The sequence below is a fragment of the Leptopilina heterotoma genome, unplaced genomic scaffold, assembly GCF_015476425.1.
Source record: "Leptopilina heterotoma isolate Lh14 unplaced genomic scaffold, ASM1547642v1 Lhet_58, whole genome shotgun sequence".
Taxonomy (NCBI): Eukaryota; Metazoa; Arthropoda; class Insecta; order Hymenoptera; family Figitidae; genus Leptopilina; species Leptopilina heterotoma.
In genome coordinates this window covers 2577602-2586731 of record NW_025111131.1, presented here as the reverse complement: position 1 = coordinate 2586731, position 9130 = coordinate 2577602, and the positions used below count along the sequence as shown (strand labels likewise).

The window sequence follows — 9130 nt, the reverse complement described above, 5'->3', positions numbered from 1 at the left end:
TAATGTTTATTTAACAGAAATTCACTTACCTCGAAGTAGCATTCAGCCGAATGTTTATTTGCCAGAAAGATTATTTAACATAATTTTCGTTTTGCCGAAACTTTATTTCATCTAATTTTAAATTGTTATATTAATTGTTTAACATAAATCTATTTCTACCTCATCTTTATGTGACATACTGTTCTTTTATTCGAATTGTCAAATCATCGAATGCTCAGAACATCGAATTGTCAGTTCGTCGAATGCTCAAAACGTCTAAATGTCTATTCGTCGTATCGTTAAAACGTCGAATTGACAAAAATTCGAAAAATTTGTTTGATCTAAGTAAATCTTTGTTTGCTTTAAGTTAATGTTAACTTCAATCAAACAAATTTTTCAAATTTTTGTCAATTCGACGTTTTGACGATTCGACGAATAGACATTTCGACGTTTTGAACATTCGACGAACTGACAATTCGATGTTCTGAGCATTCGATGATTTGACAATTCGAATAAAAGAACAATATGTCACATAAAGATAAGGTAGAAATAGATTTATGTTAAACAATTAATATAACAATTTAAAATTAGGTGAAATAAAGTTTCGGCAAAACGAAAATTATGTTAACTAATCTTTAATAAACATTCGGCTAAATGCTAAGTACTTCAAGGTAAGTGGATTTCTGTTAAATAAACATTTGAGCAAATAGGATATAGTTTTTATATGACAATTCTGTAAAAAGTAAATACTGCACTCACAGAAATGGTCTGTTGAATATAAAACTAATTTCCTTTTAAAACACGTCCTTTAATGTTTAGCAGAAATAGTTTTATTGTAAAAGGAATTTTTTAAATATAAAAATGTTAGAAATTTATTCAGAAAAAGAAAAAAGTTTAAATAGTAACAGATTTCATTTGATTTTGAAAGGAAATCCTTTTATCCCAAAATGATTGTCATTTCATGTGATTTGACATTTGTGTATTAAACGCTTCACTATAATTCTTGAGAAATGGACAATTTAAAGCAATTTGGTGTGAAAGAATGTGATTTGGATATATTAATCGGTAAGTCTATTATTAATTTTTATATACTGAAAAAAAATTGTCAGTATGTAAATATTGAAAAATAAAAAATTTTAAGGACTAATTACATAATTATCAAACTGCATATTTTGCCATCGTTCATTTATATTATAACTATGTATACTTTTATATTATTTATTATAGAAAATGGTATTACCCTTGATATTTTAAAACTAATGAGCGACGATGATTTCAAAACATATAACCTAAATCTTAGCATCGGTTCCAAAATTCTCATTCGGAAATTTTTTAAAATTGAAGAAGGAAAAGAAAGTCTTATTAATCCATTAAATTTTGAAAATGCACTGGTTGGTAATTTATATTTACAATAATAATTTATTTATAAAATATTATTGTGTAATTTCATGACATATTAATATAATAAAAAAAAATAAAAAGTTTTAATAAATAAATGTAAATAAAATTATTAATAAATTATAATTAATTTTAAATAATTATATCATTTTTTTTAAATTATAGATTTTCCCTTTTGACGATAAATCTGTTGATAATAATAATGATCTTGAAGATCCTTTATTAAGCCAACAACAGGAAATTTAAAATTTAAATTCGAAAAGAAAATTAAACGTTGATTCTGACGAAGTGACAAATAAAATAAGAAGTTTTTCTAATCCTTCCAGTAGCTCTAATATAGAACCGTTAAACAAAAAAACTACCTGCGCTTCAGAAAATCAAAAACTTTTAATTTCAAATGATGAAATCTTTATCGAAAAGGTAATCAATTTTAATTTCATCGTCACTTTATCTATCCGATAATTCTCTAAATAAAGAAGTAATCCTTTTTCAATACTGTAACATGTATTAATTTTCAATTAAAAATATGATACAAGTCATTTTCTCTAAGCTGAATGAAAATTCTGATATATTTTCTAAAACTCTTTTAGTTAGTTCAAGTCCTTTTGCTTGAAAATTTGGAGGGACAAGCTGCGTTAGCGAAATATAAGAATTGTTCGATGCTTGATGACAAGGACAGATCAACAATAGTTTCAATATTAATAAATCGGTGCAAAGTTGGAGAGATAAAGAAGCCGCTCCAATTTTTCGATAGATTATCTGATTTTATCGTGGAAATTTTCCCAACTGAATCAAAGGACATCTATATTATTAAACCGTTGTCAGATGGAAATAATTCTAAAAATGCAAAAGGTATACTGTCAAAAATATGTTTAAATTAATATGGTTATAGGGATCAAATTTACAATCATTTTGTGATTAAAATTTTCAGGTAAACTAGCAGATAAGTCGAGAAACGTATTGTTTCGTCTTCGTTCGGTCGGAATCCAAGAAAAAAAATCACCTGAATTGCCGGTTCAAAGTACACATATTTACATACTGCCAGAAGAATCTGCATCCGGTCACATTAATTGGCTGAAGACACATAGAAAATGGGAAGAAGTGCAACCACATTGGGAAACTACGACTGAATATCGTCGTCAAAGAATCAAAGATTTAAGTCTTGAGGATCTTTTCACTGAATGGACTGTTTTGAAGTCGGATTTAGCGCCTCGACTGGTACTCAGTTCTATACATTTTTTCATTTGATTTAAAATTATATTTTCTATCTGAAATTACAATTTTTAATTAAATATAAAATATAAATAAAATTAATATTAATATCATAATAAATTAATTCAATAAATGTAATATAATATAATAAAATTATTTTCCCTAACTAACTAAATTAACTAACTAAATTACTAACTAACAAAACTAACTAAACTAACTAGCTAAAGAAACTAAGGAACTAACTAACTAACTGAACTAACTAATCTGACTAAATAACTTACTAACTAAACTAATTAAACTAACGAGCTAAGTAACCAAATTAGCTAACTAACAAACTAACCAAATTAACTAAACTAACTAGCTAAAGAAACTAACGAACTATCTAACTAAATTAACTAACTAACTAACTGACTAACTAAACTAATTAAACTAACAAACTAAAGAAACTTACGAACTAAGTAACTCAATTAACTTACTAATTTACTAACTAAATAACTAAATTAACTTACAAACAAACTAAATTAACTAAACGAACTAAACTGAGTAAATAACTGAGTAAACTAAGTAACTAACTAATGAATTAACTAACAAAACTAACTAAACTAACTAATCTGACTAATTAACTAACTAACTAATTAACAAAATAAAGTATCTAAATTAACTAACTAAACTAACTATCTAAATAACTAACTTATTTGTACAAATTTTGAAAACACATTTATCGACCACTGTATTTTTTAATTATAAATCTTATGAAAATATAAAATGTTATTAAAAATGAAATTGTTAGTTACAATTATAAAAACATCCTACATGCATTTCCTCGCAAGGCTGCACTCGAGCATCAAACTTCCCTCTCGTAAAATCACTTACTTTCACCACTAGTTGTACAATGTACTATTAAAGAAATAAATATAATAAAAATGTAAATAATACCTGTAGAAATAATTCAATTTATCGATATTACAGATATTTCTCGATTTTGATAAATTATATCCTGGCAGAGAATTACGAACGACAAACCACTGGAATAAACTTTTCTTTGATTTATATGAACTTAAGAAGAAAAACATCACAAAACCAGAAGGGAAGAATTTGTGTCAAATATATGAATCGTCTCTTCCTGTGAGTCAAAGTCAAGTAGAAGTAAATCAAGTCGAAGCTGTTGTAGATGAAGCAAGTATCCCGAAGAATCCTGCAGGGACTAAAATTGATTTAGATGTCTTAAGAATACTGTTGCTGCCCTTTTTATTATCCTCGAAAACTAAAGTTAAGACAAACGGCGTTAATATCAATCCGACTATTGCAGAAGTGCAGAATGGTCTGATTGTATGTGCCAAATCTAGCCACACCTTAATCTCAGGTATTGAAAAAGACAACAACGCTACAAAGAGAACAAATCTCATTGTCAGCCAGGTTTAGCTATCGTATCGATAGATTTACTTACCATTGAGTATATCTTCGTTTCTTTGGACGACCAGTTGTGGTCATTTTCATCTACAATCCACGCTCTAGATTTTTTCTTTCAATTATATTTTGTCTTAAATATCGAATTCCCGCCAGATTGTTATCACATATGGCTTTTCTTACAAAAAATGTTGTACGACATTCATCTTCCAAAAGTTGACAAAAAAATACCTGCTATAACCTGTTCAATTAACGATCTGATTGCCTTTCGATCAATTCAACGTTAAGTCAAATTAATCGTATTTTGCTAATTTATGACGCAAATCATGTTCAAATGCAGTGAATGTAGTTATTCTTTTTCATCTACATTGCAATTAATTTTACACTACGAACATGAACATAATTATTCACAAACGAGTCCTTACACTTGTGGTAACGTTAATTGTCAAAGAATTTTTGTTGGCAAACAATTGTTTACGAAACATTTAAATTCCTGTTCCAAAACTAATATAGAATCTTCATCAACTTTTTCAAGTAAACAATCAAACTTTACTTCTACTTCTACCTACGAAATTCATGATAATTGCGATTTTAGGAAAAATGATTTCGCAAGTTTAAAGTTAGGGAACAATGCATCTTCGTCAAATTTTGCAATTAAAGAAACAAATATTTCTTCTACTTCTACTTATAAAATTCTTGGTAATTACAATACTATTGAAAATGACTCTGTAAATTTAAATTTAGCAAATGAATCTTCAGTATCACTGTCTTTAAATAATACTCAAAAGTCGCAGGTTGCAAAAGAAAATTTTTTAGCGAATATTGAAGATGCAACAAATGGATTTGTACAAATATTTCAAGGTTCAAAGTCGCTTCCACATTCTGTTGTTCAGAAAGTAGTTGAAGAATGTGATTCTTTTTTAAATAATGGTTTGCTTGAATCATTTGAAAATGCTGTATTTTCAGTGGCCGATTGTGATGATCTGAAACTAAAGAAATTAAAAAACTATTTCTTACTTTTTCTGAATGCTTTACAGATTTAAATTCTCATTATTTGCGAAAAAAACATCTTATAGAAACAAAATGTTACATTGCACCCCAAAGTCTCCAGTTAAATGAAAAAAATGCATTATTAGGTTTAGAACCTGTAGCTCAGTATATTCCAATGACACCTCTGTTAAAAAAGTTCTTAGAAACGGGGAATAATTTCAAATTACTTGATACTTTCATGTCTGAAGTAAAACAAGATGATCCTCGAAACCTCAGACATCTTTGTCAAGGTAATTTATGGAAAAATATTTTGAGAAGATTTCCTAATAAGTATATAGTGCCACTTGTAATATATTTTGATGACTTCACTGTTGGCAATTCATTAGGCCCTCACTCCTCTAAAAATAAAATAGGTGTTGTATATTACAATATTCCTGCATTTCCTGCTGAATTCGCAACAAAATTAGATAATATTTTCATAGCACAAATATTCAAATCTTCTGATAGGGTAGATTACGGTAATGAAATTATGTTTAAAGTACTGTTGGACGAATTGGATAGTCTTGAAAAATACGGAATTCCTATTAAAATTGACAAAAGCATCATTCGAATACATTTTGCTATGTTTATATTAGCAGGGGATAATTTAGGGGTACACGAAATGCTAGGATTTACTAAAAGTTTCATGGCAACGTTCCCTTGTATAATTTGTAAAGCTGATATTGATTCTATTCGTGAAGGCAAAGCACTAGATTTAAAATTACTAAGAAATCCTACAAATTATGAAGAAGATCTCATGATTGGAAATATGTCCAAAACTGGAATAAGCGAATGGTGTATATTTAATCGATTAGAGAGCTACAATGCAGTAGAAAATTTTTCAAGTGACTTAATGCACGATTTTTACTTAGGATTTCTTCGCTACGATATGGCTTTGATTATAATAGAGTTAATGGCGCGCACTAAAACTTCATTAAATGATATCAATTCGAGAATTTTAATTTTCGATTATGGCATTCATTCAAAAGATAAGCCACCAGCAATTAGTCCAAAGCATTTGAAGCAAAAGTGTATTATTTACTACGCGTCTCAAATGATAACTTTTGTGAAGTATTTCACTTTTCTTTTTGGTGATTTAATACAGAAAGAAGAACCAGTGTGGACTCTATTCTTAACACTACGTCAAATTGTAGACATTTTGATGTGTAAAAGTTTGCAAATCGAAGTTGTAAACTTATATATTGAAATGTCTTTTATCAAATTATTTCTCGTTACGCAAGGAATTATTTCCGGAGAAGAAACTAAAGCCAAAACATCATTATATTTTACATTATCCAGATTTAATTCTTCTATTGGGACCTATCATTCTTTTATGGTGTATGCCTTTTGAAGCTAAACATCAACAACTTCTTTCGTATTCAAGAAATAATAAAAATTTTAAGAACCTTCCATATTCTCTTGCTGAAAAACACCAATTGACATTAGCTATCCATTTTGAAGAAATAGATTCAGAATGCAAAAAAATAACTGCAGGTCTTAGTCGGGAAATGGGAATTAAATTTTTAAACTATTATCATTTTTTTGTCACCTTCTTCCGCTTACTGAAACTTCAAAAATTGTTCTAGAAATCAAATGGATTCAAATAAATAATAAAAAGTACAAATTAGGACAGTTTCTAAGTTACACAAATCAAGACGAATTTGAGCCTACGTTTCTTGAAATACTAAATATTTTTTGTACAAAAAATGATGAAAAATTCCACTTTGTTGTAAAATCATGGACAGCAATTGGTTTTAATGAATTCGTACATGCGTATCAAGTTGAAGCCACAAAAAATTGGCAGATATTAGAAGTTTTCCCATCATCTAATTTTGATTTGTTTGAAAAACACGTTTCCGCATCAGATGGAAAATTTTATATCATGTGTTATTATTAACTACTTATAATTAAATTGTTTACGTTTTAAATAAAACATTTATTTTTAAGTAAGAAATTGTAAAATGTTTGAATTAATATCACCTTCTTCGTTGACATTGTATTAAAAAGGAGAGCAATAAATTTTTAAAAATAATAATTAGTTTTTTAATAATGTATATAATATTTAATATTCAAAATTGTTCCATCAAAATTATTCTATACGTTCAAATTTGAAAAAAAATAATTTTTGAATTTTTATAATTTAAAAAATTGAGAATTTGAAAATTTATAAGTTTTTAGAAATAAAAAAAATTAATAAACAATTTATTAAACTTAAATAATATAATTAAAATTAAATAAAATAATTCAACTTTAAATTTTATTTCAAATATTTTATAAATTTTGGAACAAATTAATTAAATCACTACTAACAATGCGAATAAATAAAACTATAAATAGAAGCTTTCCTTTTAATAGTAAAAAAATCTATTAATAATTAAAGGATACATTTTAAAGGAATTTCCTTTTAATAGAAAAGGAAATCCTCTTACATATATATATATTAAAAGGAAAATCCGCTTAAGATAAAAGGATTCCTTTTTATTTAAATAGACTGTTTTGTGAGTGTGGTAAATAATTATTCGAGACAATGGTAATTATAACGAATGACATTTCGATTAAATTAAATTTATAACTCATTACATTTAGAGCAATTGATATTTAGGTTAAAAAGCATTTCGAATAAAAAAACAAATTTTAATTAATGATTTTAAAAAATAGGAATTATAACATTTGAAATATCGGAAAATCGAAAATTAGTCCAAACAATTAATTGGACAAATGAAAATAACGTCAAATGTTTCTTCGGGGTAACGAAATCTCTATTAAATAATATATCTTCAAAATAAAAATTAGAGCTAATGAATCATCGGGAAAATGAAAATTAGATTAAATAATAATTCTAATAAATATAGCTTAATGCAACTGGTGATATATTGCTTTTAATTTACAATCCAGAAATGCGATAATAATTAGAACTTATTGTCATTGATGTAAGGATTAATTTTCCGTGCCGTGTTGGATTTAAAATTTGCAATTAAAAAATTTGTTATTTGCCCAAACCACACATGCTGTACAGAGCCAAACTGTTTTACTTAAGCAGTTCTTATTAAATATTTTAGATTTAATAAGGATTTAAATATAATTTAAGTATTAATGATGTCTTGGCATTAATACACGACGACATAAAAAATAATTTAAATAAAAAAAAAGCCAACAGCACGCGGTATTCCCAAGCGGTCACCCATCCAAGTACTAACCGCGCCCAAAGATGCTTAACTTCAGTGATCGGACGAGAACTGGTTTTTTCATCGTGGTGTGGCCGTTGCCTGTGTACTCAGAAGTTGTAAAAGTTTCTCATTAGTACATTGACAGACTGTCTAGAAGAAATTTTTATCTTAACTGTATTTAGAATTTTTTCCAAGCTTTTTTTAATGAAATATTTCCATTCGTAATCGAAAATATTTTCGTTTAGTTTAGAAAAATATTTAAAAGTGGAAGGAATTATTTCCTAATTACAGTTGGAATTTTATGTTAAATTGATTATAATCCACATTTTTAACTGAATTTGTTATCATGAGGAATTTAGAACAACAAACAATGATTCTTTTTTATACTTTCATTAATTATTCTATGTTTTTGTAATTTAATTTCTAATGTACAAAATTATGACAGTTTTCCGGACCTCCTCATATTCTGTATGCTTTTGTTTTTTTACTTTAAAAAAAATATTGTTTGACAAATCGGAAATATGCAGATAATTTTTCATGATTTATGATAAAATAATTTTAGAAATTAGAAAATTTAGAAAAAATTATGATTAACAAATGATAAATATACCCATTTTGTTTATTATACAATATGAATACAATACCTAATTAAATTTTTGTCTAGAATTTTATCAAATTTTTTTTTAATAATATTGAATAAATTAAATAATTGAAAAATAGTGCTTTTAACTAAAATTCTTCTATAAATCCATTATTTTTAATAATTAATTAAATAGTGGGATCAGAAATCAGGTGAAACTGACCCACCCCTTAACCTTTTTGTGACAACCATCTTGGATTTTTATCTTTTTCTTGAACGTATATGTCAGAAAGAGACGAAACGAAAGATGGCTACCACAACAAGGCTCTCACCAGATGGCGTTTCGTAGTATTTTAGA

The 9130-nt window shown here is 26.9% G+C and overlaps 1 non-coding gene across 1 annotated transcript; it reads right to left on the bottom strand.

The window, feature by feature from the left end:
• Positions 1 to 8173: 8173 nt before the first annotated feature.
• LOC122508916 lies at positions 8174 to 8292 on the bottom strand. The gene has a single exon (XR_006302275.1). It is a non-coding gene; the product is annotated as a 5S ribosomal RNA (ribosomal RNA).
• Between the last annotated feature and the right edge of the window lie 838 nt (positions 8293 to 9130).